Source organism: Myotis davidii, unplaced genomic scaffold (assembly GCF_000327345.1).
Source record: "Myotis davidii unplaced genomic scaffold, ASM32734v1 scaffold10, whole genome shotgun sequence".
Classification (NCBI taxonomy): Eukaryota; Metazoa; Chordata; class Mammalia; order Chiroptera; family Vespertilionidae; genus Myotis; species Myotis davidii.
This window is the reverse complement of record NW_006283544.1, coordinates 695,749-705,566: the sequence shown is the minus strand read 5'-3', so window position 1 is coordinate 705,566 and position 9,818 is coordinate 695,749. Positions and strand designations below refer to the sequence as shown.

General features: G+C 40.5%; 1 long non-coding RNA gene across 1 annotated transcript in view; it reads right to left on the bottom strand.

Moving 5' to 3' along the window:
- Positions 1 to 391: 391 nt before the first annotated feature.
- Positions 392 to 9,818, bottom strand: part of LOC107183258 — a 9,869-nt gene continuing 442 nt past the window's right edge. Inside the window, exons 2-3 of the long non-coding RNA XR_001514050.1 lie at positions 4,486 to 4,492; positions 392 to 478 (exon numbers count right to left, since the gene is read on the bottom strand). This is a non-coding gene — a long non-coding RNA (uncharacterized LOC107183258). The remainder of the gene's footprint in view (positions 479 to 4,485; positions 4,493 to 9,818) is intronic.

Sequence of the window (9,818 nt, the reverse complement as noted above, 5' to 3'; positions counted from 1 at the left end):
TCCTCACCAGTGCTTGTCATTTGTTGATTTGTTGATGATAGCCATTCTGACAGGTGTGAGATGGTACCTCACTGTCATTTTGATATGCATCTCTTGGATGATTAGTGACTTTGAGCATTTTTTCATACGTCTCTTGGCCTTCTGTGTGTCCTCTTTGGAGAAGTGTCTATTTAGGTCCTTTGCCCAGTTTTAATTGGATTGTTGTCTTCCTTTTGTTATGTTGTATGAGTTACTTATATATTTTGGACATTAACCCTTTAGCAGATGTATCATTGGCAAATATGTTCTCCCATGCAGTAGGTTCTCTTTTTGTTTTGTTGATGGTTTCTTTTGCTGTGCAGAAGCTTTTTAGTTTGATGTATTACCATTTGTTTATTTTCTTCTTAGTTCCCTTTGCCGTAGGAGATGTATCTGTAAACATATTGCTATGAACGATGTCTGAGATCTTGCTGCCTATGGTTTATTCTAGGATTTTAATCTCCTTTGTTCTTGAAAACACAATTTTCCTGTTCCTGTACATATCCATTCTACAGATTGCAATGGAGCCCAGGACAGCCCTTTTACCAGGGGGCATTCTTCCACTTGACCCTCTCCAGTTTTGGAGTTTTTCTCACGTACCTTGTTCACTAGTAACCCGTGTAAGTAATGATATAACATTTTTGTGCCACCCCTAGTTTTATTAAAATTTTGAAATCTGTTACTCTTTAGTTATCCAGTTTCTTTTAGCCTTTTACAAAGGAAACCTCTGTCTTTTCCTTTTCTAATACTACATAGTCAGTCGGTGGTCAATAAGTATTTGCCATGTCAATAAGTGCCTAGTTGCAGCAGTTCTCAACCTGTGGGTCGCGACCCTTTCACAGGGGGTCGCCTAAGACCATCGGAAAACACATATATAATTACATATTGTTTTTGTGATTAATCACTATGCTTTAATTATTTTCAATTTGTAACAATGAAATTGGGGTCCCCACAACATGAGGAACTGTATTAAAGGGTGGCAGCATTAGGAAGGTTGAGAACCACTGGCCTAGTGTGTTCCATGTACTATAAACTTGTAGCCTTGCTTCTCTTGAGCACAGCCCAAACCTAGGCTGCCAGCCAGAACCATCACCTTACCACTCAGGTCCCTCCTGCCAAAGCTTTAGATTTTATGACCCACAAACCGTTGGATATGAAAAAGAGAAAGGCAAGAAAGCCTCATGGATGTAGTGAGAGCCCATTTGTACAGAAGCCATTACAGCTGCAGAAGTTGAGATATGTGCCTATTAGCAGAGATGAATAAAACCATGAGATGACTCCCGTATACATTCAACATGACTAGTTTTATCTGTCCTACAGGAGAGATGGTTTCTCCTCCAAAAATAGTATGTGTCAAGGAAGGTGCTCTTACCTATATATAACTTGCCCTTTTTGAGCACCAATGTCACGTCTTACCCGTCCTCCTTTAGTATGACGCAAAATATAGGGATAAAATGATTTAAATGAATGTAGCCACACAATCTTGCCTGGAGATGTACTGAAAAAATTAGGCTATATGTCAAGGGAAAGATTTTTACCCATTCGGTCAGTAATTTAACTTTTCCCTGACCTCCATTTAAAGACATATTGATGTCATGGTTCTTTTGCTAGGCGGTTAAATTCTAGTTTTTCAATGGTTTATGAAGCACAGGTTCTTTATCAAGATCAGCACTGGAGAATAGAATATACCATGTGGCTAGAAAACTGACAGCTTTATCCCTCTTGCTTGTTTCAGTGCATGCATAGAGTTTTTAACTCAGAATCACTTTAAGATGTTCTAAGAAATGAGAGTGCAGGTATATAATCTCTCTTTGTCTCAAACAGTCCCCCAATCAGCATCTGGAAATGATGAATGATTGCATAAGTAACTTGCACTTAAAAGGAGAAGAGCGTTTTTTTTTGCCGATGTTAGAAAGAAATGGCTTATAGGGGAACTATTCTATTAAAGGTCAGAGCATGAAGAAGTATCACAGTTGTAACAAATCAGGAAGAAAATGATAGTGATATCTTTACAAATCATTTGTGTGCCTCTTTAAGACTTTTTGGCATATCCCTTGGCAATTTTAAGAGCTTTGATTAACTGGGTTATCATGCAATGTATAGATTTCTCTATGTAAAGTAATCTCAACCTACAAATCAAACCCAAACTAATAGTCAGTGTTTGGTGTTCTTGACTGGGTCAAAAGCCTTAACAAATTACAAAGAATATGTCCAAAGACAGATTAAGTTGGCTTGCTGAATTTAGAGAAATGCTTGGCCTGATAGTTAATCAATTGAAATACCTGCAACTGAAAGATTGTGTTACTAATTCTCTTCACGATGTATTTTTCTTTCCTCATCTCTTCTAAATAAAGGCTTAGAAATTACTGTCTTTGCCAATGAAGTGATCCATTTACCATGTAGCTTTTCAGAAACAGGGATGGCTAAGTACATAGAGCAAAACTCTTAAGAAGGCTGGATCCTACTTTTGAAAATGATCCTTAGATTTTGTTTTCTAAGTTTCTTCCCAATCATGTCATATGAAAGATGAAATATGTATTTAATTTATTTAAAATAAATTAAGACATCTAGAGAGATATAGACAAACCTTTTAAGAACACAAAGTTCTGAGTCATTTCATGGAAAATGGGTGTTATGTTCAGGAGGCAGCAGATTTTGAGTGGAGTCCTGCCTCACCTATAGGAATAACAAATTATAAGTATAAAATTGTAAAATATAATTATTACTCAGAAACTATATTTCCTTAGCCAATTTCTTGTTTATTTTTCTACAAAGAAATAGTTGAGAAAAAATACGTGACATTCAGAACATGAAGGACAAACTACAAGTTCCATTTAACTTTGTGTGTACTCTGCCCCAATTTTAAGATGATTCACCTATTTGACTTTTTTATTTCTTTTCATCATTAGAACAATATGTCCTGAAAAGTATCTTGAAAGTACATATAGCATAAAAGAAAAAAGCGTAGAATTTAATGACAAAAGTGAAAACAAAAACACACTGTATTACCAATAAAACAAGGAGAACTTTGTTTTTGTCTTCTTGAAGGAAAGATTTTAATCAAGAGGCAAAGTGTAGTAAAGCAAGCAAGAATTTATTGACCACAGTAAAAATACACTTAAGACAGTTAAACAGGGAAGGCCATAGAAGAAGCAACAGGAGAGCTTAGGCTGGGCTGCTTTGGCTCATTGGAAAGTCAGAGAATAGGGGGCCTTGGACACAGGTTCAGGAGGGTAGCCAAGGATGAGCTGCCACTGCCCATTGCTTCCCTGGTTGCAAGTCTTGTGGGGCCTCTCTGAGTTTAGAAGGGACATGCCTGTGGGGCAAGGAGAAGGGGAAGAGGATGGCACGGTTGTGTTCCCTGGAGGGAGAGCACACACTGGTACTTTTATTTTCATGGGTTTTAAAGGCTGGGTGTTTAGGGGAGATCTTAGGGGAGGATCAATAGAATATTCATCTGCTTTATGCTATGTACCAATATGAGGTTTATTCTCTTAATTTTCTGTCCTTGGGTGTGGTTGGCAAATGGCACTAACTGGATTTTTGTGATTTGTCTCCCTGAGTAGTGTAATTTGAGCTCTTTACCCTCTGGTTGGGGAGAAGTGCAGACCATTTACTCCTAAGTGTCCTTGGTTTAAGAAAAATAAGATTTACTAGGTGGCTTCAAACTGCTGTTTAACTATCTTAGCTTCCCTATTCTGCTAGTTCTAGCATTTTGTTAGCTTCTTACTATGCTAGAACAAAAGGAAAAGGAGATTAAAACTTAAGGATGATACATAACCCATGGACACAGACAATAGTGTGGTAAAGTCCTGGGTGTGTGTGGGGTGGAAGTCAAAGGGGGAAAAAAGGGGACATTTGTAATACTTTCACCAATAAAAATAAATTAAAAAAAAGAATGATACTTTAGAGATTAATATATGAGCACTTTGTTTGCATCTCAATTTTACTTGAGCACAGACACTATATACATGCATTTTTGAGATAATTTTTGAATTATGAATATGAACTAGGTATCAGATAATTAAGGGATTATTATGAATTCTTTTAGGTGTGATAATACCTATATCTATCTATCTATCTATCTATCTATCTATCATCTATCTATTTTTCTATCCATATGCCATTTGAACTGTAGATACTTTGGTATATATGTGTACCTTATGAGTTAGAGATGGATAGCTGAGTGATGAGTACAAAGATGTTTTCTTATATAGTCCTTCTAGTTTCTACTAATGCCTGAAAAATTTCCTTAATAATAATTATAATCTCAACTCATTGCCTTAGAAAGCAGCAAAAAGACAAATTGGAAAGTGCCTTTTTTTGTATTAGTTATTACTTTAGGCATTCTTTATCAAGGAATATCTTAGAGTTACACGCGTAAAGCTAGAGTCACTTTCATCCAGGAGTAATTTTTTTTCTCTTTCCACAGTTAGCACAGAATTGAGGACACGATGGTCGCAGCACGGTTACACTAGGTTTAAATCAGATCAAGCAGTCTACTAACACCACACATCTGATGGCCTGCCCCAAGCTAAAATGATCCTGGGAATTGGCAGGATTTACTTCACTTTCTGTTACCTCTGTGGGGTTGAGGGTGGGGACAGGGCTAGGAATGCTTTTCAATTACCTTTAGTGAAGGGAATTTTGGGGGGGGAGGAACACCTGGGATCAGGAGCCCCTCCTTGTCCTTACCAACCGAGGAAACCCCTCTAACTGCGATGGACACTGCATGAGAGAATCAAGATCCATCTCATTTTTGCAGTTAGAAAGGTACAGGGAGAACTGTTCTTGGCATGCTCATACTGGAACAAGTGATAAATTTCCTTATAAAACAAGATATTCCTTCCAGAAAACATTAATAAATACTATGTGGAGAAGGATGAGGTATAGGTATATGTCAGATAATTTTGAGAACTGCTTGGTTAAATTATATTAAACATTTTTTTTATGTGAAATAACTTAGGTATAACAGCTAAATGCATATGACAAACTTTAGGAGCATGTGTGGGGGACACTGAATACAGTAATCCCCAAACTCGTTTGACCACTAACTCTTTTTCCAAGAACATCACATGAGACTAATTTGGCTTGGAACACACATTGGGAAATGCTGCCCATGGCCAGACCATTTTTAACTCAAGCCTCAAGTGTACAATGGACTCTTAACTTCACTGTCTCTTTCTTTTTGGTCCCACCATAACCATATTAAAGTTCTTTTGTACATTGACTGATTGAATCACATCCATTTATTGAGTGTCTACTATGTTCCTACTCTCTGCTAGGTACTGGAGATATAAAGCAGAATAAGACATGCTTCCTTGCCCTTGCAAAGTTTATCCTCTACCAGAGGAACCAGACATAATGCAAATGATCAGGTTAGGTGTTCACAAGCCACATGAACATGGCACTCAGCACTGATGACACTAAGAAGGGTGACAGTGTATTCTGAGGGCAGAATGACCTCTGAACCAGCTGCAGCTGCCACTCATTGACTGCCTATCTGATGTCTAGCCTTCACCTCCCAACAGTCCCCTTGTTTCTGCTTGGAAAAATTCTTGTGTTTCCTGAGAAACTGACTCTACCAGTGTTACTCTGGTCAGAACTTCCATCCCTCTGAACAAAGACATGTGCAGGAGCTACAGATAGCCTGAGCCAGTCCAGTAAGAATGAATCTCAGGATTCACCCCGAGAATGTTGTGACTCTTAATTCTTGCCTCCTGATATACTACAGCCATTTCTGCTGCTCTGAGAAAAGCCAGCCTGGGACAAAGTAGGATATAGAGGAAGTCAGAGCTGAGAGGATCACGAGGAAATGAGCCAAAGACCTCTGGATGGAGTACATTAAAGCCTACCCTGCCTGTACACCTTCCAGTTCTCTGAGTAACAAATTTCCTTTGTTACTCAGGCCAATTTATCTTAGGTTTTCTGTTTCTTGCACTTGAAATATCCTGTGATATAATCCTGTGCCCATGCCTTTGCCTTGTCATTCTCTCCAATGAAAATAGCCATCTTTCCACTGGCCTAGGTCTTACTCAGCTTCTGTATCCCTCCTGGATTAGCTGAGTTCATACTGCTCTCTCTCTTATTTATTACTTATTCACACTGTGTTCACTTAGCACTTACATAGTTCTGTGACCCCCCAAAGCCCCTCCTCCACACTCGTGTGTGTCTTGTCTCATAAACTAGACTATTCACTTTTCGAAAATAGAGATTATATAGCTTATTACATTATATGGAATAATGTACTCTATAAACATTGTTGAATAAATATTAAACGTATACATTATACCTCATTTCCTGCCGTTCTTAGCACAATGCCTAATAGACAGCAGAATCACAACAGTCATCCATGTTTTACTTCTCAGCTGTCACGCCAGCTTGGCATTATCCTTGACCCTTCCAAGAGGAGTGATCACTCCCCCTCTTACACACCCATAATGTTACCACAGCTACTACATTGTTGCTTTTGTGTATTCCTGTAGCTCTTCCCCTGCCAGATTGTAGAGACGAAGACCATATTTTTCCATTTCTGTTTCCCCAGCACCTTATCAATTACATAGTAGTTACTTAATAGACCTTTGAAATATAAGAACGAGGGAATTTGTTTATTTCTAGACCTTACACTGGTAGCTAAACTAGCTATACAATTCCAACTGATATTACAATTCTTCTGTTTTGTTCAAGCATATTACAGAGCTATATGGCAAGCTAACTGATTAAATGGGCTTAGCAATATGTTTCTTTCATTCATTCAAAGGCAAATCATATTAGTTCAAGAATAATCTTATCAGAACTACTTGCATGTCAAAGTTTAGTGCTTGATGATAATTATTTCTATGTCTGGGTGACAACCTATACTAGCACCACTTTCCTTACCATGATAAAAGAAATTGTATTAAATCAAAGAATCTATACAAAGCAGAAGAAAAGCAAGTATTACAAAATCTTTTTAAAGCACCATGACCCTTTGATAAATATTGAGTGCACCCAGTGTGATAGCTGGCATATCAAATGCCTTGAGTGATTTGCTCAAGGAGGTAACATTTCATTAAGGGAGCACAGGAGCAAAACAGCGCAGCCTTCTGGCAAGCCTTGCAGCTTTTTCCCATTCCCAAGTTTTCCTGACTTGTCACAGATTTGCATCTGTTCAGACCTACTTTCTGTGCCTTGTCGTCTTTAATGCCGCCCTCACATCTCTGCTGCTGTGCTGGGCTGGACTAATATCTTTCTTTCCTCAAATCTGCCACCTTCACTAGCCATGTCACTCCTCACCAGTTGTCTCTGACCATCACTCAGAAGAAACTTACATGGTCTTTTCTGAGTCACAGAACACTTTTTTTTCTGGTTATGAAAATACCATCTTAACCACCAAACTATGTGCCAATTCCCCATATCAGGATAATTTCAAATAAATAAAGAAAAAAAATTCCACTAATAATATATTTGGAAAAGCTGTCCAAGATTTTTAGAAGCATTTGTGCTGCATTCTACTATAGTTATAGCAGTAGATGTTAACATAGGGACATGATATTCAAGGTGAAATGCGTGGACCATCAGCCTCAGTATCACCTGGGAGCTTGATAGAAACGCAGATTCTCAGGCCCTGCCTTAGACCTCTTGAATCAGAATTTACATTTCACACTATCTACAGGTGACTCGTGTGTGCTATAATGTTCAGGATCCAGTAAATATAAGCACAAAAAGGCTTTTAGACACCAAAATATTTTTAGTGGAATTGCTTTACTAGAGGTCCAGTACATGAAATTTGTGCACAGGGGCATCCCGAGGCCTGGCCAGCGATTGAAGCATGAGCGTCTGGCGTGGAATGGCAGGTCCCAGCTGACCTCTGGGCCCTGGGCAGCACCTGGGCCCCGCACGCCCCCCTCTGCCTGAGTTATGGCACCTGAGTCCCCACGCAGAGATGTGGTGAGTGCAGCCTGACACTGCGGGCCAGGGCGCAGTATGGGCCTCTGGGCTGCCCAGTGGCACCACACAGAAGCCAGGCAGGAAGCCACTCCTTCCGCTGGCCTCGCAGACCGGCTCCTGCAAACCCACTGGGAGCCGGACAGCCCCTGCAGTCCTGGCAGCTGTGGCCCGGCTCACCTGGAAGAGGCCACGCAGGGCAGGCTCCTCATGAGCACCCGGCACCTGGGTGTAGGGCTTCCCCAGCACACTAGCCCTGGCATCCTGGGCAGGGTAGCAGGGGGAGTGAGAGCGAGCTCGGCGGTCACCCTGCATTCTCACAGAACCTCTGTCCCGTCACCCCTGCCCCCAGGTAGCCTGCGAGAGGTTGCAGCTCCCAACCCAGGTGCCACGGGAGGTTGGTCTCCGCCATCCACCCCAGTTCCCTGTCCCAGCCCGGGGCCTGGCACCGATTGGGCGATCAGGGTCTGCCGGCTGCTGGTCACCATCTGTGGGGTGATTGGTAGGGGCTGGGCCCCCTGCCTGTCTCCCTTGGTGCCTGGGAGCTGGGCGGCAGCCCCACACCTCGCGATTGCTGCCGGTTGCCATCTGCCCGGCAATTGGTGGAGCGATCAGACCCCCGCTTGCACCTGCCTTGGCCTGGTGCTGCCTGCTCACCTGCTCCACCATCCCACCATGGTCCTGCTCTCCTTAGGGCCATCCTCCACTGGGTTACCAATGCCCGCCATGTTCCATGCTGCCCCTGGTGGTCAGTGTACATCATAGCGAGGGGTCGAACTCCCAGTTTAGCTCCTGGTTGAGGGGACAATTTTCACATTAAGCTTTTATTATATAGGATGCTTAGATAATTAGCCCTAGCTGGTGTGGCTTGGTTGGAGCATTGCCCCATATTCCAAAAAGTGGTGGGGTCAGGGTGTATATCCAGATTGCAGTGTTGATTCCCATTTGGAGCAAGTGCAGGAGGCAACCGATTAATGTTTCTCTCTCACACTTCTCTCTCCCTTCCTTTTTCTCGCTCTCTAAAAATATAAAAATAATAAAAAAGATAATTAAAATATAGTCTCAGTCAGGTTAGAGCTAACAAATTTGTAGGGATGACAAGCTTCTATGAAAGCCCAGAAATGCGTGTGGCTAATTCAATATGGTAAACCAAAAGAGGCTTTAGTTTTCCAAATATATATATAATATTCCTACTCGACTTCCTCCCAAGGATGCTGCAATATTTAACAGTTATTTATGGAACACAGTAATATGCTTTGAGAAAGAACTGTGTAAGGAACATTTTCACAAATAACGTTTTGATGAGAATTACCTCCAGCAAATATTTTCTGCATTATAAATGTTCAAAAGTATGCAGAGATAAACTGTAATTATGCATGCAAGCTTAGAGCAATCCACAGTGGGCTCAGGGCTGCATTCACACAAGGAGCGAAGAGGCAGGAGAACAATAACCAATAGAATTCTGTTGACCAGGAGCAGGCCTAACCAGAAAGAAAAATATTTTTATTGGTTCTATTTTAAAACAATATTTAACTTTGCAATCAGATTTTATCTAGAAAAGCTGCAGTATTTGTCTAAAAGTATAATTTTTTACTTTGCTAAATGGATTGCAGATTGGATATTTTATTATTTAAGTACAAAGTTGGCACTAATTTTACATAGTGCTTTGATATAAACAATTTATCACCAAGAAGTATGTATTAAGTGCTTCTTTAATCAACTACTATTGCTGTGGATAAATATGGCTCTACCTTGTATGCCGTGTCTGCTCTGTAATGTTTATCTTTACTATTCTAGTCCAGGTCAAGCAAGATGGAGTCAAGATTCCCAGCAAAGGCCAATATTTTTCTTTAAGCTATAATATATATATATAT